The sequence below is a fragment of the Empidonax traillii genome, unplaced genomic scaffold (assembly GCF_003031625.1).
Source record: "Empidonax traillii isolate 1590-97213 ecotype Southwest subspecies unplaced genomic scaffold, ASM303162v1 scaffold506:size517526, whole genome shotgun sequence".
NCBI classification, from domain to species: Eukaryota; Metazoa; Chordata; class Aves; order Passeriformes; family Tyrannidae; genus Empidonax; species Empidonax traillii.
In genome coordinates, this window is record NW_020955699.1 from 284,962 (window position 1) to 306,914 (window position 21,953).

A 21,953-nucleotide genomic window follows, 5' to 3' on the forward strand; every position below is an offset into this window, starting at 1 on the left:
CTGGCTCGGATATAATTGAATATCACAGCGCTACGCGCTGGGTATTTTTTTTCCTTCCTCCTCCTGTGTGTGTGTGTGTGGTGGTTTTGTTGTTTTTGGGTTTGTTTTTTTTTTTCCCCCCCTCTCCTGGTATTTTTTTTCTCCTCCTCCTCTCGGTGTGGACACCTTAAAAATACATATATATAGATATTTATATATATATATTATCGATACCCATACGCGTGTATACACACACACAGACACACACACACACAGAGAGGGATGTGCGCGTATAATATACACGCGGCGGTATAAAACACACGGGAGGAGGAGAGACAATCCAGGGTGAATTCCTCGTGCCTCCATTCCCTGGGAAAGGGGGGAGCAGCCGCTCGCAAGGTAAGGACCGGGGGGCTCCGAGCCCCGGGGGTGGGAGGGGGCCGGGGATGGGGATGGGGGGCGGCCGCCCTGTTTGTGCCGGTGGAGGCGGGAGGGGGATGGGACCAGGACGCTCCTGTGACCCCCCGTTTTTGATTAATATGTGCATATATACGCGTATTTGTGTGTATAATATATATGTATTTACCTCCCTTCCCCTCCCCCACTCCGCGCTGCTGGCTTCCCCTCCCCCACCCGCCTTCGGTTTTTTTTTTTTTCCCCCTTAATTTTTTTTTTTTTCTTTAAGAAAAAAGGGTTTAACGGAGCTGGGGGATGGGGTGGATGGGGGGGGACACCGGACTCGGCAGGGAATGGCACACGGGAGCCATGGCGAGAGGCCTATTTTTAGCCTGATTTGTGTGGAAGAGCGGCTTCCCCTCCCCCCCCTTCCCGCATATTTACTTATGGGGGGGAGGGGAGGCCCTGCCCCTCCCCCACTGCTCGGAGTTCTCCCCCATCCCGACCCGGCCATTCCTTGGGAGGGGAAACACACCCCTCCCCCCATCCCCCCCGGGCCATTCCCGATGTTTCTCCCCCCGCCCCGAGCCAAGTTATTGATCAGTTTTCCTGTGAAGTTCTGGGCGGAACATGGAATACCCCGCGGTGGCAGCGAACGGGCCCAGTTTGGGGCATAAAATAGGCTTTTTCCCCCTACTTCACAGCGTCTCTCTGTTCCAGGGCTTATCCCTGTCTGAAACCCTGGTGTAAATTGTGCGTTGCATCAATTAGACGGGCTCACACGTTGATGCAATGTGTGCATTTTCTTGGTGGAGGATATACAAGCCCTGTAATACGTGGTTCATTATTGTTGTACCCTCGAAAGGGTTAAAATTTATCGTGTTGCTCCAGGTGAATTTAATCTTTCATCACCGAATTTCCTTTTAAGGCAGCTTGACAGAATAAAAGTCTCCCCTCGCCTGTCTTTATCCCCAGAACAGCAAAACTTTGTCTGTGCTTTATGGCAGGGGCTGGTTGCTGCAGATGACACGTGAGTCTGGAGGAAAGTTTGGTTTGTAGGTCGCTGTGTAGGAAAGTGAAGTTTGCTGGTGAAGTTTTTACTACTCTCCAGTGTGCTCAACTTCCTCGTTTTCCTGTCTGTGTAAATCAAATTCCTAACTGATTTATGGGGGAGGGGATGACAAAACATATTCCTTATTGTTAAGGCATGGGAGGCATGATCAGGAGAACCAAGTCTTTGTTGCGTGGAAAAAAAAAAAAAAAAAGGAGTATTCTGGGCTTGTCTGACTTGCTCTGCTGTCCTGTGGTACTAAAATAAATGTCTGAGCATGTTGAGCGTATTAAATGAGGTTCTTTGGTGTTGGTGGTCTCTGCTCTTTGGGTTTTGTGAGTTGTGCCCCTTTGGCGGAGCAGGCACTGTGTTTTGCAAAACTGAAGTTTGGAGTTTGAGTTGTGCCTGAGCTTTTAGGGCAGTTTGGGGCCCTTTTCTTGCTCTGAGCGGCCTGAAGGCTGGTCTGTGTGAGGCTCATTCTGGGCTTGGGCCTTCCTTTGGACACATGTGTTAACAGGCTTTTTGGAATGTATTTCAAATGAGGACCAAACCTCCAAAGTCTTGTGTGTGCCCCTAAATTTAAACAAGTGGGCACGTGTTTGTGGATGAGCATGGGAAGGTTTTTTTTTCCCCTTATTCATAGAAAAAAGGGGTCCATGCTGGTAATGGTGCTTAGGGCACAGGTGGTGTCCTGTAAAGGATCATAAGGAGCTTTCTGTGGTTTCTTGTAGTGTTTCGCTTTTGGCTAAGGTCTAATGGAACAGCAACACACTGTATTATTTGCCTAAGGTCACCGCAGCCTGTGCGTTGTTGTTGCCTTAAGTTTTCTTAGGGGAAGGTGGATTTGTCTCCATGAGAACTGTGTCTTCTGGTGCTGTGCTTTGGGAACTTGATGGCCTGCCTCCCAAAGTGTTATTGGGAACACCTGGAAAACACTTGTTTCTCACTCCATGAGAAAAGGGGAAGGAAATGTAATTTAAATGTATGAAAGGAGTTGGGGTTTGGCTGTTGGGCTTTACAGTTTTATGTTTAGGATTGTGCAAGAGTTTATTTATTTATTTTTGTTTGTTTGAATACGCACAGCCATAACGTGTGAAGGACGCAATAATTACAGGAGATTGTGTTGCTTAAGCTTTTTTTCCCTCTTCAAACAGGTAGTTAAGATTGTTCTTCCTGTGAATTTTTTTTTTTTTAAATATGAATGCTTTTTTCAGTTTTACTCTATATATGGTAATTATTGATGTTTGTGTAATGCTTTGAAGTTGTAAGGCAGGGTATAAGCACTAAGTACTCAACAGCAATACTTGAGAGTCATTTTCCCATCATGAAAGAGTTTGATGCTAAAAAGTGCTACAGCCCTAAGCATAAAGAGGCTCTGGATGGATTAGGGGAAATGGTCAAAATTGCTGATTAATGTTGTTTTCAGATAATAGTCTTTAGTTAGGAAGAACAGACCTGAATGATGTAAGGCAAACTGAGTTATTTTACCTAACTTGATTTTGGTCTGGAATTTAATTGGATGTGGACTTCACATTTGAGTCAGAATGTGTTTGGTGTTAGAAGTTTTGTAGTGGCAGTAAAGACCCACATCCTACAAGGATGTAATCGTGCAGATGTCAGGAAGTCCTGTAAAACACACAACTTTGTGAACATCAGTGGTCTCGTTCGGCCGAATAAGCTCCACAGCTGTCTGTGGAGTTGCTCCCAGAAGTTGGGTGTGTTTTGTGTTAGTGGTGGGCAATAGGATGTGAATCTTTCATTACACTGGTGCTGCTTTGGTATCTCAGGGCTGTTAGGGGTTTTGGAGAAGGCTGAGGTAGTGACATGGTTGACGCCTTTTCATCAGTAATCCTGTTCCACTGCGCATGGGGAGTCCTAAGCAGTAGCCAACCCTCTCCCACCTCCCCCCAGTTTTTGCTTGCTTTGCCTGTCTCTTCCATCCCCCCAGTCCACAGCCACTGGGGGTTGTGGTGCCTGTGTGAATTCTGACACCTTGCTGGTGAGGACACTGTGCTGGCAAGCGGAGAAGAGGCAGACACAAAACTCCTGCCAGCTTTTCCCCTTCTGAACCAGGATGGGGAGGTCATGAAGTGGTCTGGTCTCTGCTTGGGAGAGGAGGGCAATTGCTGTGTCAGTACTGCAATATTGTGATACTGAAATGTACCGAAGTGTGACTCATTCACAGTCTAGTTTGTGTTTATATGGAGTGGTGTGATACCATTCTGGGTGCTGACCATCCTCCATGTATGTGTGTTTGGGCATGTGTGCACATAGAGTTTAGGGTGTAATAATGACTGTATTTAATGCCCTAAACATCAGCTCATGCAAGTAGCTGCAGGTTGGGAGAGAAGTGAAAGTGTGTGTGCGTGCACACTGTAATTATGCATGTTTGGCTCCTACAAAAAGTAACTGCTGTGAGAATATACTCATTGCGTGCTCATTTTTAAATACAAATTTAAGTGTTTGTGTTAGGTGAACAGGTGTCAGTAGTTTCCCATTAGGAACTATGATTGACAGCTCTTTTCAGTGTTTCTGAGTTGCATTGCAGCATTAATGGAGTAGCTTCAAATTAACAGGTGATGAAGAAGCGATTTCTATGTTCCTGCGACTGCTTTGGCTAACCCATTCCCAAATACCTGCAGTTTTTTTAAGTGTTTCAGTATGAAGTCAGATGGTCTTAATTTCTATAAAGTCACTTAATAACAAGAGTGACTTTACTAGGAAAAGGTTCATCCAGTGATCCCGAGCAGAGTAGATGGAGAGTGCTTTATTCATCTCATAATTGGCTTCCTCGGAGATAAAGTATGACAATGAAATGAGGAATAAGAAATGCTTTTTGATATGAAATTGTAGGGAAATATATTGGCTTTCTTTTAATTTTGCAAAATTGAATTAGCTAACTGGAGGTAAGAGGCAGTGAAGACGAGGCAGCGTAGCTGTCACTTTTGGAGGGTTGATTGCGTGAGTGAAAAGGTTCAGAAGTCTGGTCTGGAAATCACACTGCCAGTTTGTATGAAAACTGTGAACAACTTCTCCTCCTTAGGGTTTCATCTTGTGGTGTCAAATCCAGGATGTGAAGGCCCTTTTCTTCCTTCTTGTAATGAAAACAAAGCTGAACTTGTTGATATAAAATGCTCTGGAGTCTCAGTGGCCTTGTTTGAGCTTACATTGAGTTTTCCTTTGGTTCTGAAGGATCTACAGAGTCATAACTCGGCTTACACTCTGAAACTGTGATCTTTAATACTTTACCACGTAACTTTCTGTGACATCCTTTGGACTTTCCTTTTCTCATCATTAAGGAGCCTAAAAAAAAAAAAAAGATTCCTTGATAAGAAATAGGTGGTCATTCCAAGCTGGAGGTTATTTAACTGCAGGGATACTGGTCAGGTGTGTAGGATCTTGCTGTCTTGGCTAGCCAAGGAGTGACGTGCTCGTGCTGCACCTCCACCTTTGCTCGCTTTCTTCCTTGGATGGGCTGATTGCAGGGAAGACTTTTGAATGTACTTCCTTACCCGTAGAAATAGTTATCAAAAGGTTTGGAGAATTGGTGTAGCTCTCTGAAAAACCTACTGAAAGAAGCTCCAAAGCGATGAGGAGGAGTGTTACGGAATTGCCTTGGCCAATGGGTGTGACATCTTTCAAAGAGTCCCTTTTTGGTCTTTGAATGTACATGTACGTGGCCTAACTCAGTGCTACGTGGAGATACTGAGGTCCTTCTCAGTGTGTCAGTTTGAATACCAGAAGCAACATCCTTGGGTGTGCTATCAGGCCAACACATCATTTTTTCAGGATGAGTAATGCAAGCAGGTTGGGTGTCAACCTGGTTTCGTGGTTCAGCGCCTGCCTGTGGCCCTTCACGGTGCTCTGTGTGCCCTGCTGAGCCCCAGGAGCTGAGCGCTCCAGAGTGCAGTGGGAGTGGGGATCAGTCCCCTGGATTTGTGCTGCAGTCCTGCTTGGTGCAAACATGACTCCTCCGAAGAGTATAAACTGGCATCTGTAAAGTAAGATATTAATAGTCTTATTTTCTGAGATGCTGAGTCCCCGCGGTTGCATGTGAAGTTGGCAGTCTCTGTGTGTGCTTAGCATTTCTAAAAATCAACTCTTGTGTGTGGTTTGCTGGCTTTTGCAAACTCCCATGAGGGTGTAGTTCTTGTTCCTGGGAGCAGTATTAGTAAAAGTCTATGTTGTGTACTCTGACTTGTGTTTATTGTTGTAATTCTGAAGTCTCCATGTTGCAAAGGAGCAATCTTGTTTACTAGTAATGTCTAGCAGTAAAAAAAATCAGAATCATCCAGAGGAAAAAACAGTTGTGTGGGGGGATTTTTGTTTCTTTTATGATCTGAGGCTCAGTTCAATCTCTGTTCAATGTCAGTGTACTACAGACACACTCCCTACAACCGTGTGCCATATGCAGACACGCCGAGTGTCATTTCAGATTGCTGGAGGTGCATTATTGGAAGTTTTAGCTGGTGTGGTGTCAGTAGTAGGCCTTCCCTTCCCCCAGTTTTGCCAGCCTGGCGAGGCAGACAAGCAGCTGTCCCTGCAGCTAATGCTGGTGCTCCTTTTAACCCGTTGTGGGTTTGGGGAGTGATTCAGTCACTTCCCCAGCTGCACGCAGAGCTCCCTCCGAGCCCCACTGACGTCAGGCCGATGGTAGATTTTTATGAATTGGGACTGTGAAAGCGCCTGTGGAAACTTTCCTGCTCTGTACACAGCTACGTGCCTGCTGGTGGAGACCAGAGAGCGCGCAGAAGAGATCTCCCTGCAGCCTAGTCCTGGAGCATTTTTCCAAGGTTGCGAGTTAAGGGTCAAATATTTAGTGTTTGTGAAAATGTAGTGCTAAATTCTGTGCCCGGTGCCAAAACCACAGAAATTGTCAAGGTCTAGAGCCCTAAATAGAAGCAGTCCTAAAAGTTGCATCTATTTGACATTAACAGTGTTAAGTTCAGGCTCTTCACATGGGCGACCTATTGCTGGCAGACTGAGCGGGGAGTTTGCTGCGTGGCGAGCACACACGAGGTGCATTTCAGTCCCCTGATGGTTCCCTAAAAGTACCAGGCCAAGAAGAAGCAGTTTGATTTCCTGGAAGAAGTTGCCTGGGCTGACCGAGGAGAGGAATAATAAGTTTCGTAGCTCTTTTGTGGTTTTTGGACAGACTGATTCACACTCGAGTGTCAGCAGGACTTCTGAAAATACTTTTTTTGCTTTGTAAAAATAGTAATAAAAAGATTAAATTATTTTTCATTTATTATTGATACCGGTGTAACTTAGAGTCCTCTTGGACAAATGAGCATTTTTGCCATTAATTTGAGCACTTGGGAGAGTGTTAAATGTGGCTGAAAATCTTACCTTGAAATACCAATTGATCTTAACAGACATGAGTGAGTCTGTTGGCCCTCCCCCCTGCTTCCTGGTCTCTCTAGCTCAAAGAAATCATGAGAACTTTTCCTCTTTTAGGTTATGTCTAAATTTGTGGGGGAAAAAATAGTTTTGATATTGCATAGACCTATGGGGGAAACAACAAGAGATCTGGGTCAAAAAAGTAGGACGTGCAAGATTTAGAAGCTGTTGAAGTGTATTTATTTGTCCTATATTAGGTTAAAGGAAGTATTGGTGCTCTCAGTTTGGCAGCGTGTCCTTCAGTCTGCGGTGTGCTGTAAAGGGAAGACAACTGTTAAAGAGTGAATCACCACTAATTTTTGTATGGATGTTCACATTCTAGTGCAGAAATTTTTGCCTGGATCTTAACTCAGACATGCATTCCTAAGTAAATACTCTTGGAGATAAGTTTTAATTAGGAAGTGCTTTGTAAAAGTACAGATTTTTGCCATGATGATGGTTGTGAATCTGTAACGTATTTCCTTTGGGGTTACGTTTGTTCAGATGTAATGCTTTTAAAGCAACGTTAGCACAGATGTGGATGGAAGAAAATGAGGGACCAGTGTTGCCAAACTATCTATTAATGATGACATCAAAGAAGTTGTGCTAGAAATGGCTAATGCAGTGGATCTGGGGTTTAGAGCAGCAGGGTCCATACTTGCTGAACATCATGAATATTTTGCTGATTCAGACCTGGGACCTGCTTTTTCACTTTATTTCAAATGCACAACTAAATTTCTCAATCTGGTGTCTTGTTTAGACTGTAAGTATCTAGCACTGTGTAAGATGAAAAAAAGTCAGGAATAAGAGACTTCAGTATGTTGAGTTGCAATAAAACTTGAACAAAAATACAATGAAACAGCCTAGTAGGCAGTTTTGGTGAGCTTGATCTGATAGCAGGAACGGATATCTTAATGTAGCTGATTAATAGAAACCAACTTTTTTTTTTTTTTTTTTTTAACAGCTTTTACCATTATAGTAAATATTAGCCACAATTTGAATTTTGAGAAACTTGCTTTGTATTACTGTGACTGTCTTCCAGGGCAGATTGTGAAGGGCCTAGGATTATCAATGTGTTTTATCTTACTGTTGGCAAAGTCCACATTAGTTGGGTCTTCTGCTGTCTACCCGTGCAAGGTTATTTTGATATGGATGAGTTATTCCTAGTTCATCAAGGCCCTTTGTAAGGTTCTTTCTTACAGTACATTTAACACACAGTAAATACATTAGTAGTTAAGTTCTAAGAGTCTGTTCCATTAAAACAAAACACCCCCCTGATCCTTGGGTCATCCCGTTAGGGTACCTGGGCACCGCAGCACTCCCAGGGGTATTATTGTCCAGTAAAATAAGTGGGCATTGCTTTTGCCTTAGAAATTAACCCTGTGCTCTCTGTGTGGTTCTGGGGGCTGGCTGTGAAAGCACTAAACTCAATATTCCTGTCAGTCTCCTCTCGTTGTCCCAGTGCCTGGGACACAGCTGGGGATCCCATGTTGGAGAGACAGTGGCTGCCTGTGTGTACTGGGGCACAAAACTCCACTTTTAGAGACCCTGTGTTTACTGACAGAACTGCTAAGAGGAATTAAAAAAAAAAAAATAAATATGAAAGATAAAGGGATGGAAACTTCCAGAGGTAGCCAGGGAAAACACATTCGATGTGTTTTGACTCGCTTTTTGATGCTATGGATGACTTCACACACGAGGCTCGGAGGGTATGCGAAATGCAGTGTCAGACTCCAGCTAAGGGCACGTCCCTTACGTAGGCTGAGGTTCTCTGTTGTGCCAGCAGCAAGGCTTGTGTACGTTGGACGTTGCTGCAGAGCTCCAGAAAGCTCCACTGGTGGTGTTAGAATATGTGAAGTCTTATTTGGCTGCTCGATGTGCCTCCTACTTTCCCAGCTGTGGTTTGTAACTACCTGCTTGCGGAACGGGGTTTTTTCAAGGTGAAAGGAAAGAAATGTGCTGGTTTTAAAAACACACGTTCAGAGATCAGGTTAGTCAGATTTCATTTACGTTAATGTTACTGTAAGTGCTGTAAATCTGGAACTGAGATGCACTTCCTTGTGCCTCTTGCTGCCTAGGTTTATTTGTTAATCTGGTACTGTTGGGCCTACTGCTGTTCTGTGTGATTAAAATAACCCCCCAAACTTCCCCCTTCATAATAAAAGACAAGTGGTGCAAGACTGTACTGCTTTTTTTCTTTCTGAAATTTACCCTTCCAATGGTCAGGGTGTCTATGCTCTCTCCTCTGCTTGGCTCTGCTTCCTTGTCCATGATGTAGTGTGAATATGGCAGATTAATGTTGTGTACCGGAGTGTTTTGTGTCCATCCTGACAGTTTGCATCACTTTATTTTTACCCCTTCCTGAAGCTTTGAGTTTTCTAATCTTTCCCCACTTGTTTTTTTGTTTTGTGTTTTTTTTTTTCCCCCGGACTCCCTCCTTTTTGTTATTTTGGACTTTTCTTTTGCGCTCTCCCCATCTGTTCTCTTGACAGACCTCTAAAGTAAATTGGTGACTTTTTGTTTCTGTTCTCTGGGTTTTCTCTGCTTTCTTCCCGTTTCTCCTAGCATTAGTTAAGCTTATCTGTAGGGCTTGATCCCAGATAGCCCTCTTGAACCAGAGGGGTTGGAAGGGTTTGGATGGTGCACCCAGGCTGCTGAGGAAGTCTCATTTTGAGGGTTGGCAGCGAGCGGAGGTGAGCGAGGGCTCTGCCTGTGGGCAGATGGGTGGCTGGGACAGGCACACAGGAAACAGAGAGGACAAATTTTGGCAGTGCTTTATTTGATAAAAATAATCTTGGCTTTAGGCACAGAGCATTGATCCAACTCTTGATGAAGTCAGAGGGAGGCTTTGGAGGGAGTTGGTGTGAGCGTTTAGTGCGGACACGAAAAGCTGAGGAAGTCCTGAGCGAAAACCTCAGCGCAAGGTGAGGTTGGCTTTGGGCTCTTCAAAATAGGGGGTTTTATGCAATAAGCATTTTATTGATGTTGTGACTTAAAATCAGCAAAAAAAACCAAAGTCAGTCATCCTGAAATCAGTGGCAGCCTTATCTTATTGTTTTTGTTGTGGGTAGTGTTGACAAGTCACATGCCCCATTGTTCTGGGTGAACAAACACCGCTTTGAGGCTGCGAGCTGGGACGTGCGCACAGGCGCCTCTGTCCTGCCCGGCACGGATGAGTGTGTTCGACTGTGACTTTGGAGTTGAAAGGCTGTCTTTAAAGACTTCACAGCTAGAAACTGCTGAAATATACAAACTAATCCCTTGCTTGGTATCTAAGCAGCTTTTTTTTTTTTTATTTGGTGTCTTGTTGTCCTGAACCTAAGAAAATAAGCTCAAGTGATTAATGCGTCATAAATTCTCTCCTACCTTGTTGTCCAGCGAAACCTATGGATAGCAGGCTTGTATTCTGGCTCTGAAGCGCGGATGTGCTTGGGACAGGGGGAGTGCAAGATGTTCTTTCTCAAAAGTCAGGAAAAGATTTTTACTTGGAAGTCTTTCAGGTGCAAGTCCTTTACCTCAAAGCTGTTGACACTCGAGACGATAATAGTGAACCTCATCTCTACTGAGGTCACAGTTTTGTGGATCACCTCTAAATTACTCTTGCCATGTATAAATCCCTGTAATCAGGATATGTGTAGTGTAACTAAGATGGATGCAATAGAGGCTGGCTGCAGGAGCAGACTTGGCACGTGGAGGCTGTGGATGTAGTCATCCAGCCGGATCTGGGGGAGAATTCCATTGAAATTGCTGTGAGTTTCCCTTAAGGAAGAGCAGAAAGATTAGTCTTCCCTGCCTACAGTGATTTTTTTATTATGCTGTTGTGTTTAGGACATCTTAATAATGCCAGTGTAGCTCACTACCTGGTCCAGTATTTTTAATTTGTAGAAAAAGTTGAGGGTTGTTTTTTCCTCTTTTTGTCAGCTCGTAGTCTTGCTTTTTCCTCTTTGGAAACTGGTGCTTGTGGTGTGTTTTATACCTAAACAAGAGCATTCACCAAAATGGTCTTGAATTGTAATTGTTCCATAGCGGGTATTAGCAAGATGCTTTCATATGTAATGGCACGAAAGGTGATAGAATCTTTCAGTCTGGTAGAAATTGTCATAGCTTGATAGAGGCAATTATGGAATTGTTTTCTGGTTGTGAAGTATTTTGCTGCATTTTCAGAGGCCTCTCTAGCTTTGTGGTGGATTCCCAAGGACACACCTCCAGTCCCCACACCCAAAATTTTGCTTTTCTGAGTTGACCTAATATATGTGTATGTAACAGATAACTATGTTTACTTTAGTTTGCATCACTGAAGATTTTCTGTCCGCATAATGATTAGGACAGAAAGCTGGTGTCAGGATTATCTGCTATTTCTGCCACTGTGTGACCTTAGCAAATGGATTAACAAATTTACCCATGCACCAGTGATTTAATTCTTAATAGGAGCATTTTCAGACCAGTTCAGTGCCCTGAGACTTTCTGGTGAAAGGCTGCATGGCCGTGTAAAGTGGCTTTTGTTTCATTTTTCATCCTCTGCTTCTTTGGAGTTTTCAGTTCAGGCAAGTGCTCCGCTCATTGTTTTTGTGTGTGTCTTTTAGTTTTGTCCTATGTTAGACAAAACATGATTCTTCACATTGGAAATATTTTCCGATAGCGCCAGTACATGTTGAAATCAAGCCACTTGCTTCGTAAAGTTGGGCGTATTTGTGTCCTTAGTAACGTGGGAATGCCACCTTCTATGAAGTCTTAAGGCGCCTGTGCTTTTTCTGGACCCTGGCAGCTCTTTGGGGATGAGAAAAGGCAGAATTTTCGTGGTGGAACCACGTGAGGAATGGGTTTTGGAGCACAGCTACTCCAGCAGCCGCTTGACTCAGCAGTGGGGGTGGGAAGGGAGGTAATGGGACCCTTAAGCTGACCCTGTTCTTGACGGAGCAAAAAGATGCAAAAAAGTTTCTATTGACTCCTCTGCTGTGCTGATGAAGTGGCTTATTGCTCCTAAGAAACATCATCTCTGGAAGGATGTGTTAAAGCCAACAGCTATTTCGGGAGCGGGATGTGTGTATTAAAATCCAGGTAGTTCTGCTGAACCAGTTTGCAGCGTGACCCCACAAACTGCCGGGTTATTACTGCAAAGGTGGTGGTAAACTTTAGCTTAACAGAGGTGTGAACGTGTCTTAACTTAGGTGAGGGTGGGCCATGAACTTCTTATCTCAGCTTTGCTATCAGACAGAATCTTCCCAGGCCGCAGTGGGGTGGCTGATAGCTCAGCCAGTCTGACACCAGCCAGCAGGGATCTCATGACTCAAACCGTCTGGCTGCTTGGGTTCGTCCATGTATAAAATAAAAATAAATGGTGACACGGTGACATGGTCTTTGTCACGTGCTTACGATTCCATTTGGGCGAGTCTTTTTTTATGACTTCCTAAATGACCCTTGTTTGTAAGTTAAACAAATGTACAAGCTTGTATAAAAGTTTTTTTTTTTTTTATGCCCTTTACTGGGAGCCTGGAGTAGTGTTTTCCTTGTCTAAGGACATTACTTTCAGGTGAGCATCAGTACTGGTGTATCCTAAAACACGCCCCGCCTCGGTCCTGCCTGTCACAGCTGTGCTTGTGACACTGATTAGCACCTACTCCCTGTTGTTGTTTGGCTATTTTTCACCTGCTGGGAAATGAAATTTTTGGGAGAGTTTTAATTTTGGGGGAATCTCTTTAAGTTTGGGAATAGTACTTAGTATTATGTATAAAGTTTGGATTTTCCTATTGTAAATCATAATTTTGTATGATTATGTGACTTTTCTTATTTTCACCATTCTCTGCTCTGAGAAGTATCCTCTGGTTAATTTGAAAAGAAAGTCCTGCCAGCACTTTAATAAATCCCTTAAACTTTACAAAAATGTATTTACACTTGCTGGCAGCATGGCTTGAAGTTAAAAGTGGGAATTTACAGTATGTTCACATTTTTGTTTGGAATGACTCCAGAAAGAAAGTGTTTAATTCCTCTTTAGTGTAATATATATCTATATATCAGCAGATATAGCTGTTGGTGTAGTCAAGCCCTAATTGTTTAAAAATTATCACTTTTAAGTGTGATCCTTGTGTATATTTAGAAGAGCTGATTGAAACCCTTTCTTAGTTGAACCGTTTTCTCGTGTTCTGAGGCAGTTTATGTGTTCTTTGTAAGAAATATATTATCACACCATGGAAGTCAATTCAGGTTCTCTGGAAATGATCCAACCTTCAGGAAAGAAAAATATTAGTGCGCATGTTAAGGGAAAGGGTTTCCCTTTATTTCGGAATTTGCTTGTCATGTGTAGCAAATAAGCCATTTTCAGATGCATTAAGGCTCTGTGAAACTAATTTTCAGGGCTGACAGTTTTCTAGTCCTGAGTTAAGCAAAAAGATTTAAATTTAACGTTTCCATTTTTTTTTTTGTTTTGTTTTAAATAGCAAGGGATCAGCACATTTGCTCAGTTATAATTTGAGTGCCATGCGTGTTTCAGGAGAACAGGAAAATGAGCTGTTGGAAATAATGGTGACGATGGGGTAGCGTTTTTTAGCCAGTCATTTGTCTCAGAGTCTGAAATGTTTTGTTACCAGTTAAAATGTTGGAATTTACGGAAGTGGCCTTTGCTTGGAAGTCTTTAATATTTACAGTGCGTTGTTTATTTGGTTTATGAAGTTTTGTGCTGTTTGAACGCTGGTTTTTGTTTTAACTATGAGTTTTGGCAAAGCACATCCTAGCATATGTAGTCAGTCATAAACAAAACAGAGGCCACTAATGGTTTAGTCCTGTGGCTGTATCAAAGTGTGTGGGGTTAAAATTAAAGCTGGATGTGCACGTGCATCTTGGACCTGTTCTCCACTGAGACCTTCAAGATGCTCATGTAAAACCCTGTGCCTTCCATCGTTACAGCAGTGACTATCTCAAGTTTTTATGACTTTAATCTTTTAATTGGGGGGGGGTTTGCAGGTTTCTAGGCCTGGTTTGTGGCTGAAGACCAGCACTGCACATGCAAACCTGCCTTGAGTTGGGTGCCCGCTCTCCAGAGCGAGTGGAGCTTCAGTGATTTTTGCAGGATTTAGTGTGCTTCCCTGGGGAGGGCAGGGATTTGGCAGCAGGCTGCCCTCCAGTAGCTGTGTGCTCTTCGAAGTTACGCAAGCTGGGCCATTTAGCAATCGGTTTCTGAGGCCTGCAGACAGGCTACAGGAGGGTGGAGACGAGGTGCAGCCAAGAGGAGCCCCGGAATCAAGGACTCTTCTCTCAAGGCTGCTCAAAGGCTTGTGCTGAGGTGCTGGGTCAGGGTGTCACCCCACGGGACAGTCTGGATGGTCTCTGTTGGGGGTCAGCAGGGGAAGAGACTGGAGCTTTCCCCCAGACAGAAGGGTTAACCATTCTGTGCTTGAGCACAGCCCTTCTCCAGGGAAGTTCCACCCTCCTGTGCCCAGCTGGGACCTGCCCTTCATTCCCTGCTCTTCTATGACTGAGCTACCAAACCGATGGCATTTTTCCTGCACCTGTCCAGAGCACTTCTCTTAGTGTTGCTTCTGAACCTAATGCCGTCTTTGCCCCCCTGTCATACAGCTGCATTTAAAAAATTATTATTTTTTAAAAATATTTGCACGTATTTCAGGTTTTTTTTCCTCATTTAGGCTTTTAACATCTTAGTGACTCAAAACCTCAACTGGCTTTGTTTGGAACTCTTTCTTCCTCAGGCAGAAGTCAGACCCGAAGTGTATTTTTCTAAAGTTTGTGAAGGAAAAGCTCTGTGGTAGCATTTCTGAGTTGTTGAGATTAGCTCTGAATTTCCAGATAATGTAATTTTCTTTTTTAAAAGAGCTCCCCTCCCCCCTCCTCGGCAAACCCTAAAGTATTCTTTGTGTGAATGTACTATATGATCTCTAATTATATGATCACATACCATTCCACAAATAGTGCAATACAATAGCATAGAATTATTCCTAGGATCTTGTAGAGGTCTATTCACCAGACTACCTTAAACCCTGAGCTTGCAATTTGTTTTGTGTAAATCGACTCCCTTGCCTCCCAGAAGCCGTGTTTACTGTAGCTCTGCCTTAAAGCCCAGGTTCAGAGCTTGTTATGGAATCAGGGTTTGGGATATCAGCCTTGAAAGTTGCCTTTTAACTGCTCTTATACAGCATATGCATATTAAGTAGGATAGCAGAATAACAGTGAAATTGCTCACCTAGGTCTTCTGATGAATTACCATAATTAACTGCTTCTTCCCGTGAATTGCACCTAACGAGGGCTGTGCTGTTGGCTGAAAATAAATTGCATAATGCATTGCTGTTGACTAAATTATTTACATACCTCAGAGAGGAGATGGTATAAAGAGGCTGCAGAATAAGTGTTGGACCATTAGGAGAAAGAAATGGGGGGAGGGAATCACAGTTAGAACATGGTGTAGCCTGCCTTCTCCTGGGTCACTGAGGAGCTCTGTGTCCTGTTTGCAATACAGTGTGTGCCTCCATGGTTACATATTTATCACATTGCATTGCATAATGTATGTGTGGAGAAAGCAGAGTTAGATGTGTGCACACAGCCTTGGGCCTGCTCTTAAGAAGAGTGTGTCTGTGTGGTTATAAATTGCTAGAAATGCCTTTTTTCTCCCCTTCCCCCTCCCCTCTTCCCCCCCTTCCCGTGTAACTGGCCCCAAAATATTCAAAGTCAAAAGCAGAATGTGGCTTAACAAAATCAATTATAAACCGAGCTGGACAGTTTTTGAAATGCTTGCTGTTCTGTGTTTGTTTGTGAAGCGTCTTTTGTGTGCCTGTTGTGAGGTGGTTCAGCATTTGTGGGCTGTGTTCGTGGCCTGTTTTTCTTAGCTTCCTGTTTAGCCAAGAAGTGTTTTAAAAGAGCTGTATTTTCATCTGCTATCCTATTTTTGTGCCGTGGAATCCTCTGCAGCCCTATTTGTTGATACTTATTAGAAAAGATGGTTTCACTATATAGAGATTACTTACACTATTTTACCAGAGGAGTCAGACAATAAATATATGTGTGAGCTGCTCTGCACACAAGCACTGGCAACATCATATAACTGCAATAATAAATATGAGCTCAAGCAGAGGTGGCGATTTGTGTTAAGAATTTTCCAAAATAAGGCTTGTCACAGCTTGTGTTTTCCATGGGCAAAAACCCGTCGGGAATCGTAGATCTTGATTGCTGCTTTTTTGGGGGGGGTTTTGCTTTTTTCTGGGGGCTTTGTTTTGGGCCTGATCTTGGCAGTCACTGACAAAACTTGAAAATGCCTTTTGTTCCTGCGTGTAGGGATGTCCATCCCTGTGCCCCCGTCACAGAGGTGGTGGTTTGGGATGGACAAGGAAGCTGCAAGTGGGGTCATGGCCTGTACAGAAACTCACTTGTTTACGTGATCACTTCTGGTTATGATCCCAGTGGAAATGGAAATGTGGTTGCGGGGGGGGTAAAGCTTTGTAAAAACAACCAAGCTTGGGAAATTGGATCACATTTATTTTTTTATAAGTAGGCCAAAACACTTCACGATAAGGCTGGTATTGAGTAGACTCCCTTTTCTTGCCAGACTGGCTGGAATAGCTCAGCTGTTGCGATAACAGCAACAAGAAAAACGAGTCAGTTGTTTTTTTTACCTGTTAAAAATTTTTCTTGAAAAGCTTTATTTCCTGTTTGACATCATGTGCTTGAAGTTTGGCAAAGTTGTGACCTTTGTGTCAGCAAGGGATATTTTTGGTTTTGTTTTGGGTTTCTTTTGTTGGTTGTTTTTTTTTTTTTTTTAAATGCTGGTGGGGCTGTTCCGTAAAACATAAATCCGATATTTTGCATTTCTAATATAATAGGCTGTTTAGGCGAGTGAACCACTTACTGTGGAGAGGTTGTGTGTAATATTATTAATAAGCCTTAAGTGACAAAATAGTATTATTTGGTATGCAAGCAAAAGGGTAAAGATAGCAGAGTAATCTTTGAAACAAAATGCATTACTGTCCATCCAATATTTGAGACATACCTAGCAAGTTATGACAAAACATTTTTAATGAATGTTATTCTCTAGAATTTGAGAATATTTTCACTTTGTTGCACAATGTACTTTGCAGTGATGGGTGATTAACAGTGGTGTAAATACGTCCTGTGCAAAGAAGTGCTGCAGAGGGAAAAATTTGGTTTTGTGTGTGTAGTTTTTTTTTTTTTTATATTATTTTGTCTGCTTTATTTATGTTTTTAGAGAGGGTAATGGTAACAAACTGGGATTTTCCATGTGAAAGTTGAGAGATTGCAGTGTTCCTGGCTAGTACAGTCCTTCACACACACGGTGAACCCTGAAGGACAGGGCCTTTCCTGCTGTCCTTCTGTTGGTGTTTGTCACTGAACTTCCGAGCTGTTATGTAGGAGAGAGGGGTGATCAGAAAGGACAGCAGAGAACTTGGAAATGCTCTGCCAGAACCTGAAATAAGAACTGGGGTGTTGTGAATGCGTATTTCCTGGGAGGGGGAGCAGAGGTATTAATTGTGTTTCTCGCTCTTCTCTTTTGAGCCCTGATTACATGAAGGCATAAATTCAGTGCGCTGCTTTGGCTTGGTAGGAGCTTCACCAGCTTCTTAGCTCTGTCTGTCGCTTCGGTACCTGTGGCACCACTGCCTTCAAATTGGTTGGTTGGTTGGCTGGGTGGAGTTTTTTGTGGGTTACAGAAAGGTCGCGAAGGGAATAAATGAAAAAAAATTGGTGCAAAGCCTTGGGGCAGTGAGAACTTGTTAAGAAGTATGAGTAGAAGGGGCAAGACTTTACAGTTAGGGTATAAGTATGGGTATGGAGCAATTGTAAATCTGCAGGTGAGAAAATATTCTACTTTGCATCAGGCTTTCCAAGTCCCAGTTGAGCACGGATGGAATTTGTCTTGGCTAACATCTGTTCCTTTCTGGAGTAATTGGCTTTAGAGGAAGGCATGAAACTTTAATATGATTTCTATTTAGCTCAATCTATCTCTTTCTTGGTATTTTCAAAACATATTTTATTTTATTAGATTCAAAAATACAGGTTACCTATACAAGCTGCTGGCTCCTTACATAAGTAATTATATGATAAATACAATTAGATTGAACTTCAGCAATATTGAAACCACTTCCATAGGAAGTTGGCTGACTGCCCAGGCATCTGACGTCACTGTAGGAGCCACACACTTGGTCTTGGACAAATGTCTTTGGCACAGCCCTGTGAAAGTCACTGGGGTTGGGATGTGGGTGGAAATAAGCTCTGAAGTCCGAGTGCCTTACGCCTGGTGCCATCTCCCTCCCCTCGGATACCTTCCTGCCAGCCTCTGAGTGTCCGTGCTGTCCGCAGGCGCGGGGAGGAGGAGGAGGAGCTCCAGTCCTTGGCCATTAAAACGTTCCTTCGTATGTAGCGACGAGTTTCCACTCAGCCTTCCAGGCTCCTGCGACGTGGTGTAATAATGTGGGATAAGGACTCGGTTGTGGCCAACGTAATTCTTGGTAAACAGAGAGGAGGAATGATGTCTCATTTAAAAATGTAGTGTGGCAATAGGAAAATCATGTTTATTACCAGTTCTAGAGTTGTATAAATAGAGATGGGAGACATCTGCTGAGCGTTGCTGTAGTAGGAATACTGAAATCACATTTACTCGAGTTAATAAATCCCAGAGCTAGGAAGGAAAGTAATGGAGCCGGGGTAGAAGCAAGGCAGATAAAATGAGCAGTGGCAATGGAATGATGGGAGAGTTTTTGAATGTATTTTCATGACAGTGTAACTGTATGTAGCTGAATATAGCAATGTTCAGTCTTTTAGGGTTTTGTCTCCTCATACTTGTTGAAAGGGCAGGACAGAGTAAATATGACTATGGAACTCCTTGCACCAGGCCATTAATTACACTTTTTTTTAAGGTAGTGAGTGTGTATTGAACTGGTGGAAGTGAGAACTGCATCTGTAAAGCAAGTGTTGTCCCTAGAACACAGTGAACTCCCCACTGCTGGGACAACAATTGGGGATTCCCAAATTTTAGAAGGTTTTTGTCTCTTTACACACCTGCAGGATTTGGCGTTTAAAGATTGTTAATGCATATTGTAGAGTGGAGTTGGGTTTTTTGGTGGCCTTTTGTTTGTTTTTTTTTTTTTAACAGTGAATGTATCTCAATAAAATTCTGAAAATGAGAAAAGAACACTGTAGTTCAGTTCTAAGCTACTAAGGAGCAGTCATAGTCTAGATTTAAATTCAAAAGCAAAAGTAATTTAATGCCTGTTACACATGAGCAAAGAAAATCCCCATATGTTGAAGAATGTTTTGAAACTACTTTCACTGGAAAATGTAGACAGAAATCTCTCAAAATTGGTCACTGGCTACCTAAACAAGTTAATTGTGTCCCCTGTGTGACCAAGTTCTTGCAGGATCACTGGTTTTACCTATTGGAGCAAGGATAAAATATAAGGTGCAAATGCCGCATAGTGTAGTTCCACAAATAGTGCCAGTATTTCTCCTTTTAATAAGGAAGTTGGTTGAAATGATAAGAACTTTAGAAATTACATCAGGCATTTTTCAAGGTGGTTTGATAGAGCTCTTATCACTGTTTGTTTGTGGGTTTTTTTCATTTGTTTGTGGTTTTTTGCTTGTTTTTTTGTTAGGTGGACCTAACTTTGACAGTTTCACGTCTTATCCTCAGTCTATACTGCTCAATGTTTATCTGCTGCATTTGTCTCTTGAAATTTGCAAGTTATTCTGTTGACCAGCACTTCTCTTGCATCTCACGAATTTGTATTCAGGATTTTTTGTTTGTTTAGCAAAAAACCATAAAATAATGCTGTGCTGTTTTCCACTCCTCTTTATCACCTGAGCAGAATTGGTTCTGATGGCAGCAGTGTCCCATCCCCCTCTTGTGTTGACTTTCCTCAATAAAAACACATTCTTCATCCATTTCCAGTTGAACAACTGGCTCCCTGAACACATTCAGCTTTATCCAAGTCTGACGCCAAGCCAGATTCTCTGTGGAGCATCCACCAGTTTCTATGTTCTGACCCTACTGTTAGTATGATGATTTTCTTTAAGGTTATTTTTGGAAATGTTATAATAAAAATCAATTGGGAACATCTCAGGAGGAGCAGGGCAAGACTTTTTTTGATTCCTGAATCCTTCTAATTTGAACCTTTTTTTTTCTTTTTTTTTTCCCAAAAGATACATTTTTTGCAGTGTGTATTTTGAGGTGGAAAAATTGTAACATTTTGAATGTTGTCCAAACAGACCCAAAAACTCAAGTGACTTTCTGACTTCAGGCTGGATATGCTTTCATGTTCTGTGGACACCTGTGGGTGTAAATGAAATAGTTGCACTTTGCTTAATTTGAATGGTGGAAATTATTGTAGTATTTAGTGAACCAGTACGATTACTGTAACAGGGTGGCATGGGAAGACTGAGGGACTCCATTATTTATGGGGCAGTTTTTATTTTGTGGTTCATTATATTGACTTAAAATTAATTCACTGTGAGATTCCTATAACATTGCTCTGTATGAAATGGTATTTATTTTGCCTTTTAATAAATAAAACAACCCAACTCCTATGATAGACGTGAAAATAATAGAAATAAATTATATGCAAATAATTATTTAAATGCAATTGAAATGCCTGGACCCCCATCAGTCTCCCTGAATGAAGTCCTTGTAATGGTGTCTTCCAGCTGCATTTACCCTTGTCCTGCTCTCAGGTTGTTCTGTGTGAAGTTTAGCGGGAAGTTGGGTCAACTGGAGCAGCCCTTTGCATTAGAAACATGACCTGGATTGTCTTCCTGGTAATGCCATGGCGAGGAGTTTAGGAACACCTAGACAGTGCTGTTCTCGTTGCTGCCTGGATTTAAGGCCTCAGAGGGCTTAAGTCTGTCATTCTGCTGTGGTCAGAAAGGTGATGGACTCCTCATCCGTGTCAGGCCGCCTCTCCAGTCCCTGTGCTCAGTGAGGAGGGCACCAAAATCAGGGTGCTGAGGTGGGGTTTGAGTTACACACCAAACTCCCACTGGGATTTTGATACACAGAGAAGTAAGGAAAGCTCTTTAGGATCCTTCTCGAGGCGAGACATTAAGCTATAACCAGATCTGTGCCTTTCTGGGGTGTCTCCAGGTTCAGTTTCCTCACAACTCTGTGTTTTCAGAAGCTCAAAATAATGCCTTGTTCTCAACTGATACTAATCATCTTGCATGCGTTGAAATGTGGATCTGACTGTGACCCAGAACGATTTAAAATCAGACTTCACGTCTTATGAAAATAAGTGGCTCCCAGAGGAGAAAGGACTTCTGTTTTCACTTACCGCTTGTGATGGCGAGCTGTGCTTCATAGCTTGAGACATCCCATCTTGCACTGGCTTCCTCCGTGTCCCAGTTCATGCTGACAATGGGATTGGCATTGATCCCAGCCTTTACTGGGAGAAAATCTTGAAATGGTTTGGGTGGCTTGTGGACAGATCTGATAAGAGACAATTTCTGATGTTTCGTCAGCGGGTCAGGCAGGAATTGACAGAAATACGACTGGCGTACATTTTAAGCATGGAGAGGGAAGGTATCATTGAAGGGAAGACAGCCCATGGGAAGAATTGAATTGGCTTTGGGAACAGCCCTGGAGCAGGAAGCTATTGAAGTAAAGGCTGTGAAGATTGATCTTTTGGGGGTTATTGCTGGAGGGTGTGTGAAACATTTTGCTTTCATTAAAATAAATTCTATTTGAGTGTTTTCTTGCTGGTACCTTATCTCTGTACCACAATTGAAGGAAGTTACTTTTTGTCCTTTTGGATTGCAGTGGGTGTGTCTGTTTTTAGCCAGGTTTGGGGGGTTTTTGGTTGGAAATTGGGAATGGAAAGATAGATTCTCAGCACTGTGTGTGTTCACAATGGACTCATCTGAGAACAACATTTAATGGTTTAATTGAAAACTGTTGAGAGCTATGGGAATATTTGCTTAAATTAATACACCTCATTAATTTCTAGATGACATTGGGTAGCATGGGTGTACCGGCTACCGTGTAGTTCCATCTTTAGGCATGGACAAGTGGATTTTTGAAGCGTGATCTTCCCCATCAGAGGCAGTGTGTAAGATTGATTGCCCATTTGTCAGAATTTTGGACAGTCTGCGAGACAAAGTTGCTCTTGTAGAGCCGTCTGTTTCTGGAACACGTTCTGGAGAC

At 42.8% G+C, this 21,953-nt stretch overlaps 1 protein-coding gene across 4 annotated transcripts in view; it reads left to right on the forward strand.

The window, feature by feature from the left end:
* The first annotated feature begins 163 nt into the window (after window positions 1–163).
* The window catches only part of LOC114063997 (F-box-like/WD repeat-containing protein TBL1XR1), a 104,773-nt gene continuing 82,983 nt past the window's right edge, over window positions 164–21,953 (forward strand). For 3 of the 4 annotated variants that reach the window (XM_027896643.1, XM_027896646.1, XM_027896645.1), the window contains exon 1: window positions 164–378. The gene's annotated coding sequence lies outside the window, so the exon portion shown is untranslated. Of the gene's footprint in view, window positions 379–2,509; window positions 2,581–21,953 lie in introns of all 4 variants that reach the window. The other variant, XM_027896644.1, reaches the window with a different exon arrangement.